Consider the following 8,716-nt stretch of genomic DNA (forward strand, 5'->3'; position numbering starts at 1 on the left):
TAAGTTATGAAAACTACAGTCATCATGTCATTTGGAACTCTTTTTACTGTTATTTAGGTTGTAAATTTCTTCTAGAAAGAAAAAAAAATTCCTGGAAACAAAATGATATAAATTCATGGATTTAAACACTGCAAATGCCCATCCTAGAATGTGAGCTAAAGAATGCTCTTGTAATACCAAATTTGTGAATGGCTTCACTTGACAGATAGATTGCTTCAAGCAAGGCTGAACATTTATAAAGGACAGAGGAGGAGAGAGAGAGGCTGAAAAGATACTCATATAAATTATTTCATTTATACCTCATTCCTGAAGTTGTTTAGAAGCAGGCAACTTACTGAAGGAGAAATGCTTTCCTTCAGTAACTGTCTTCCCTACTCCATTCCTGTCATGCTGTATGTAGGCTTGAGAATGAAGCATCTAATCAATGGGGGGAGCCATGACCTTAATTACAACCCAGAAATGCAGCATATCTACCAGGGAGAAGGAAGACAGGTACTGCCACATGATGCTTCTTTGGCTTTTTGCTCTCCACCCTGGTAGATATTCCAACCTGCTTCTACCTGCCTCTGACTTACCTCCACAGAGATGAAAGAAGAGAACAGAGGGAGACCATGGTTCAGAGGGTTTTCAATGACATAGCTAGCTATTTCCCGCTGAACTGGTACATACCACCCAGAAGATTTGCCTGGATTCAGGCAACTTCTCACCTCAGCTCTTTGCCTAAATCCCTGCTCCCCAGTCCATGATCCCTGCCTGAGTTATAAATCTCAGCGGCAATACATGTAGTGGGCTAGAGCTGGCCCATACTAGTTCACAAGAATGGATTGTTAAAAATTTGCAAGCCCACTGATCTCACTTTGGTAGCTTGAAATTGGTCAGGGTAGGAGTATTTATACCAGGGAAACTGTCACATGCTACAAATTCTCTTCCTCATCCCTACTCTCCCAACCCCCACTACTGCTTCTAATCCACTGCCTGGTTTAATTTGGAGAATCTGCATGCTGATCCTGCTTTATCTAATTTCCATGGATGTATCATTATGCCCCCCCCCCCGATCCTTTCTGTCTGTGAGTTCGTGATCCTGCCCCTTTTAACTTAATGTTACTCCACTCTGTCCATGTCTCAGCATGGGAATACACTCTGCCAAAAGCTACCTCAGCAGGGGGAGATAAATATCCCCCTCGTCCAAGGTATGATTTGGCTTCAGAGTATGAGTAAACCTGAATCTACAGATGGATTATATAGTTACTAGCTCTTCAACCACTCATCCTATTTCTAATAACTAACTGCCCTTCCTTGGCATCCGTAATAAAGACAATATGCTATCTCCTTAAGAAAGCATCTTTTGGCAATATAAATGACCATTTCAGGAAGGAAAAAAACTATTTGGAGCAGAAAAAATTTTTTTTCTCTTTCTTTCAATTTCTTCTACATTCTGCTGCCATATTATTTTCCTGTAATACAGATCTTATCATGATACAAAATTTTTTGATGGAACTCTATTTGGTTGATAAAGATCTTACAATTAATACTAATTTTTATGTCTCAATGAGAAAGAATAATTAGGACTATATAACAGCAGACGAAATAATGCAAAACTCAATTGGAATCTAAAAGTACAAAATCTGAGGATTATTCAGTCCTTTGAATTATTAACATCCTGCTCTCAGTATTTATGATGATTAAGAATTAAATGCAATTCTGCTTAGTTTGAAGTCTTCCTACATTAAAGAATTGCACAACTAGAAATTACTTACCTAAAACTTGCTTAAACCTAAGAGTCATATCAGGATCTTATTAAAAACAAACAAACAAACAAACATATAAACAAAAAAATGGCCCTGAGCAGAGAATCTCCACAAGGAGAGAACTTGAACATTGTAACAAATGTCTTCAGTAATTTTGTTGTCATACATCCTGGAAAATATTGGTTTGGTATAACCTCCTATTTTTTAATAAATGAGGAAACTGGACTAGAGAAGTAAAATACTGATGATTAATAACAGCCAACCTGAGACTATTAATTAGACTTTTCACTATGTCATAGTTTAAGTCAGTAGACAGAAAATTAAAGGTTTATGTTATCCACAATAAAAACAGACAGCTATCACTTATGAAATGGCAAACAAACATATTATAGGACATCATCAATATTTATTATATGAATCACTTTCAAAAAATTAAGTAAAATTTTGAAGTATTCTGCATTAAAAAAAGTCAAACATATATTTGAAAAACATGCCAGAAATAGTTAACTAAGCAAATAAAAATAACTGCCACATTGCCTTTTATGACCTGTTCTCAGAAGTCCATAATACCTTTTCTGCTGCATTGTATTTATTGAGGCAGTCATAAAGGCCCACCAAGTTTTAAAGAGGAGGACTGCAGTGAGGAGAGACAGACTCCACTTCTGGATTGGGAAGTTGCCAGGGTCTGTGGGATTGGAAATGTTCTTGCAACCATTTTTGGAAAATTCAATCTACAACAGCAGGGCCTTAAGTGAATGTACCTGGGTTGTCGTTTAACTCATGGTACAGCTGCAGATAATTTATTTAAGTCTACATAAATGTTTCCAAAAACCAAGTTGGATGTTGCATGTAGCTGTAGGTTAATCTGAAAGAGAACTTACTCAAATGCATTTTTAAGACAAATGCTTTTAGCATGGTGAAAATGTGTGGTTGTGGTTATTCATTTGGTCATATGTAATTAGTCAATAAATAGGTATATACTTTGGGTTGTAAGTGTGTGAGTGAATAAAAGTTAGATGTAACAACAGCCATCTCTCTATTACCCAAACACATCCATATATATGTGGGAATACATATACATGCGTATGTGTAGATACATTTTTATGTACATACACAGATACATATATATGTTCCACTAAAGACAATTCAGGAATGTCAACTTTTTAAAAGAAACTTTATTTTCCATCAATCTTATTTCCATTTTCTGTTAAGAGTCTTAGGAACAATTTAAGATAACTCAGTGGTCGTTCCTACCTGTTCAGTAGCCCAAGTGTGGAAGCTGCCGTCCAGTCCCCTGTGGCTGCCTGAGGGCTGCAGTCTTCAGTAGTGAACTGCTGGATGGACACAGAGAACACCTGCTGACCCGTCAGCAACCTCAGGTTGAGCAGCAGTAAATTCAGGAGCTTGAGCAGTCCATTCACTCTGAAATTTCTCCGGGGTCACAGCCTTTCCAGCAGTGGCCGGACCTCCCTCGTCAGCGTCCTCAGCGTCTCTTCAGGTGTCGAGATCCGGCTGACCTCTCCCGGGTGTTCACGGGAGACGGTGCCGCGCATGCGCACAACTTCCCACGCGGCGTCCACCGCGTAGACCCAGCGCTGGAGCCTGCTTGTTGTGGGGACGGCGAGGCCCTCGTAGGGCAGAGGCGAGCCTGTGAGGCACGGTGACAGCAGGCTGGTTAACATACGATGCCTCTGAGATCAGCCCTGGATCAGCGACCACCGGAAATCTCGGCTCCTGGAAGGCTGCCTGGATCAGGCTAAGGACGGTTCCAGAAGAGAAGCGGCCTGACGAGAGGAGAGGCTCCTACCTCAGCACAGCCCCCTAGCCAGTGTTCCTGAAGGACCTGAGCCCGGTTTCAGGGGCCACAATGGCACGAGCTGCCAGCAGAAGCTTCTCCCAGGTTCTCTTGGCGTGTGCGAGGTAATGCCCTCATTTTTCCTTTTCTAGGTGTACTGTTCCACTTGGTCGTCATGGTTGATGCTGCCTAAGTGGGTTCCTGCCGCAAGGAATTTGAAGAGATCCTCCTTCATTGGCAGGACATCAGGGCTCCTGACACTGTGAAAGTTTCCCTTTAAGTTATGAGAGGAGCCCAGAACAACGCTGTATGGACCCCTCTCTGGGTAGCACAGAAAACCAAGAATATCATTTTTAATAAATTTTAAAAAAGCATTATATTAGCAAATTAAATTGTGGTCAATTTGTATACAGTGAAAATTTTGAAGAAAATAGATGACATCCTACCTCTGGAAGAACTCTCAGCGCTTTGTAGCTTAAAGGTCAGTGTTAGGGGCTGAATTGTATCCCTCGAAGTTCATATGTTGAAGCCCTAAACCCCAATACCTAGAATGTGACTCTGTTTGGAAAGAGAGCCTGTACAGAGATAATTATGTTTAAATAAGTTCAATACAGTAGACCCTAGTCTAATCTGCTGTCCTTAAAATGAGATTTGGACACAAAGAGGTAACCAGGGCACTAATGCACAGAGGGAAAACCACGTGAGGACACAGCAAGAGTGTAACTAACCATCTACCAGCCAGAGAGAGAGACTTCACATGAAACCAGCTCCACTGTCATTGTGGTTTTGGACTTTCAGCCTCTAGAACGGTGAGAAAATCCATTCCTGTTGTTTAAGCCACCTAGTTAGTGGTACTTTATGGCACCTAGTAAACTAACATAGTCACTCAATCTAGTATCTAAATGCATAGATGGAATTAGACATCTCTTAATATTTTTCTAAATAGTCTATCAAGAGTTTTCTCCCAGAAAACTTTAAATAAAATGGGGGAAAGTCTGTCTTTTATAAAGCCTCACGTTTCCCTGAATTTCCCTCCTGCACTTGTGCCCCTCATGCACACGTGTTTAAGGTCCTCTGGTCTTGTGTGTTTGAGACTCTTTTATAAAAGACAATTCTGAGTATATTCAAAGCATAATTTCCTAGGCAAACACAAATAAGGCTTAAGATTAGAAATTTTATAATTAAGTCAACCTAAAGTTTAAATATCCTTTTGGTTATAATTTATCTTTTAAAAAATGAACAAAATGCAGTATTGGGGTCAGAGCATTTGAGCCTTGAGTTAATAGCCATGAGAGACTTTTGCACTCCTCTGATTATAAATGTATTGCCCTTTCTACACAAGGATGGTGCTACTATCATATAATCATTATTTTAGCACAAGCTGGCAGGAAAAACAGCAGTAACAACAAACACCTTTGTTTCATTTAAAGAAGGAAAAATATATTAATAGTTTTTTTAAAAAAATACAAATTGCAAATATTTGTACTTGTGTAAAGTTGTGTGAAAATATTTGTTTACTTGTGTAAGTATGTTGCTTTGTGTCTGTATATTTATGTTTGCATATCAATGAAGTCAAGAGATTAAACCATTTATGAGCTATGTGTCCTGGGTTAAATTTCTCAGTGTAAACTACAGCCCCCTCATCTATTAAATGGGGCTAATAAAATGTTATCTCCAAAGGACTGAGGTTGGGGGATTAAATAAGAAAACACATGCAAAACTCTTGGCAGAATGGTTGATACATAACAAGAGGTCAATAAAATTTAGCAGCTGTAAGCTGTTATTAGCGTAAAGTTCAAATGCTGAATTCCTCGAAGTCAGAGACCTTAGTTGTCTCAAGGTCATCATATCGTAGAGAATAGGTTCTCTATGAGTATTGTGGGTTGCATTAAATTGCTATAGGTTGGACTGAACCAAAACATATATTATATTACATTTACACAATGTTTTGTATTTCTGATACTTTCTAAAAGTATTTTAATATTGCAAAGAAAAATATTTACCAAATATTAAAGTAGCTGGCTGGGGAAAATAAATTATATTAAGAAATCTAAGTCAGTTTGGATTCGATTCTTTTAAGCCCAATGCTTTTAAACAATGTGTAGTCAGTAACCATGACTGACCATAAGCAGACTTCTGTTTCAAAGAAAATTTGATAATTTTGTTGATATTTGAATTTGCTTTGTTGATCAAAATATTTAATTTTTCCTTTGCTGTTTAGAGTTGATGAATTTGATGTGTGATTTTAGAAACTTCAATCTTTGTTTTTCTGAAAAAATGCAAAACATTTGCTATTTTTCAAGCTTCAAGGGTCTGAAATCAGTTCAAGGCTCAAAACTGATAATGGCACGAGTCCACTCAATTTAGCAAAAGTGTGTTCTCTCTGTTCCTCTCTAAATGTTACAGAGAATTTATTATCTTTTTTTTTTTACATTTAAAAAACTGAAACAGTAAGCCAAGGATGTCAACGCATCATGGACTCATAAGAGAAAAGCCTATTTTGATTGCTTATTTCTCACTTTTACAATTTACCCTAACAGAAGATTTCTAGAAACGTAAAGGACAGTGAGAATGTGATATAATGGGGAGATCACTGGGACAGAAGTCAGAAATCCAGATTACAGCCCTGATCCTGCTAAATCACACAATTTCTGGTGAAAGGTAGTAAATTTCTCTGGATCTCAGCCTTTTCTGGAAAATAGGGAGTATAATATGTGTTCTTCTCTATGAAGATACAATTATGCTTTGAAAAATGGAGAACACAACTTAAATGTAAGAAGTTTTTGTCTCATATGTTGTCTGCTATGACATACATTTTTCTCTATGAAAATGAATATTGAATAAGTCAGTGCCACCAACAGATCTCATGAGCATTTAACAATGTACTTTGAACATTTATTGCATGGCAATTGTGTACCATTTATTGCCTGGCTCCTATGAACTAGGGATTTGAAATATATTACTGCCTGATCTTTAGAATGCAGGTACTAGGTAGTCATTATTATGATGATTTGACAGATAAACCAACAAGAGCATCAGTCCTGAGTGTTTCATCCACATGTGCAGGAAAAAAAATTCTAGATTGAAGCTAGGAAGCATGACTATTCCCATTTTACAGATGGAGCTTCTGAGACTGAGGCTGAGTTGCCCAGAGTCAAGCAGAAAGTTAGTGACAGATAGAGGCTCCAGCACTTCTGGGAGGTGGGTACTAGGGGCTCCATTTAACCTCAGGATAACTGAGGCTCAGAGAGCTTAAAGAATCTGCCCTAAATTTCCCAGGCAGAAAGTGCTGGAGCCAGGATTTAAACCCAGATCTGTTGACTGCAAAGCTAACGTTCTTTTAACTACCACACAGTGTAAAAAGAAGCACATTGGATACACACAATATACCTCCTCCTTTTATTTAATACACAGTTGTAAAATTAATCATTTTGCATTTTACAACTTCCTTGTTCACTTTCTCCTCCCTCCTTGGTTACAAAGCCTCTCTCTGCTCTTCTACCTGATTTAGCTGGTCTCCAAAAGTCAAACCTGTTCTATTTTCTCTCTAGAGAGAAAGCTTTATATAACATCATGCTTTCTATTTTTTTTTTTTTTTTTGCCAGTTCTGCTTATATTGCTAAGAGTTCAAGGATTATCTTCCTTAACAATGCCAGATCTTTGATGCATTGTATTTAGAAGAACAGTTTCAGCATAAGGATAAATTGACAAAAACTTTTTTTTTTTTTTTTGAAGTTCAAATAGGAAAACTTTGTACCGCTGCGAATAATCAAGATTTCGGCCAACTCTCTTTGTTCACGATGTCCTACAGTGTCAGTATTCTTTAGTGAACCTTCTCCCTAGGAAGCCCTTCTTCAGATACCTTCTTTAGGCTCGCTGTCAGTGCTTTAATACCTTGACTACTTTATTTCTGCTCAATGCAAACTTTTTAGTTTCTCTTTTCCTAGTTAGCACCATTGGAAACCAGATGAAAGGCAGCTTCTCACTTTGCACTGATAGTTGATCTAGATAAGCCGACAAACACAAAGGTTACAGACACGATATTGTACAAGCTATACTAAGGTTGGGTAACCAGAAAACCAAAAACATGGATTAGGGGAAAAATCAGCACAGATAATCTTCAGCTTCCAATGTTTGCCCTGAAAAGATTCAGCATCAGCCTATTTCCTTTGCTCTACATAAAAGAAACTTGCTCTGCTTTGGAGCTCTTCATTGTCATGAAATCAGTCATTTGAATCAAAATCCTTAAGGACATTTTCCATGCTGACAGTACTGCTTTGAAAGGGGTCTAATTATTTTATAGTCCTGAGAGCTACTCGGCATGCTCTAAACTTGACAAATTATTTCCTATCATTCCACCCCATGAGAAAACTCTGCAGTGTATTTACAGAAATATTTAACTCACTTCTTAGCCCGTAAATTCTTCTTTTAACAAGAAAAAATCATTCAGGGATGTAGTAAAACATCATGGTTAGAAGGATGGGCTTTTAGAGTCACTGAGGAACAGGTTAAATCCAAGATTGGCCACTGTCTAGCTGTGTGACCTTGAGTAGCCAGTTAATTACTCTATGGCTTAGTTTCCTCATCTGTAAAACACCTACCTTATAGGTGGACTTGATCATCTTGCTTCTCTTCTCTAAATAATGGCAATGATTAGCATCACCCTGTGCATAGTTTACCAAAAACAAAAAAATAAAATAAGCAATAACAGTTGTGCTAGGTGTATCATGAGGATTACTGTACAGATTACTTTAAGAGTTAAATAATATATGCAAAGTACTTAGCACTTGGTAAATGCTCCATAAACAATTATGAACTGACCTCAAGCTAATTTAACATGCACAACTCTTAAGTTCTTTATGGTAGATTACGTGGCCACTAGATCATATTGAAAGTAAACCACAGACCAAATTCTGTACCATATATAGACCAGTATATTGACAAATAGACACAAATCAGGTCATACAAGATATTCTTTAATGCTTGATGAAGTCCCAGCTCTTGATATAGTTAAGTGCTCCCATTAACATCTTGCATGAAATATTTACTCAAAACAAACACCAAACGTATCATCAGAAATCCTCCCACACCAGTGGCTGGAACCATTCTGTTTAATGCTCAAGTCATCATTTCTACTGCTTAAGGCTTCAGGCCTCCTTGAATTCTAATGATC

General features: G+C 37.9%; 1 pseudogene; it reads right to left on the reverse strand.

Annotated features, from left to right (window-relative positions):
- Positions 1-2,554: 2,554 nt before the first annotated feature.
- LOC141579515 (small ribosomal subunit protein uS2 pseudogene) lies at positions 2,555-8,354 on the reverse strand (annotated as a pseudogene).
- Between the last annotated feature and the right edge of the window lie 362 nt (positions 8,355-8,716).

This window comes from Camelus bactrianus, chromosome 12 (assembly GCF_048773025.1).
Source record: "Camelus bactrianus isolate YW-2024 breed Bactrian camel chromosome 12, ASM4877302v1, whole genome shotgun sequence".
In the NCBI taxonomy this organism is placed as follows: domain Eukaryota; kingdom Metazoa; phylum Chordata; class Mammalia; order Artiodactyla; family Camelidae; genus Camelus; species Camelus bactrianus.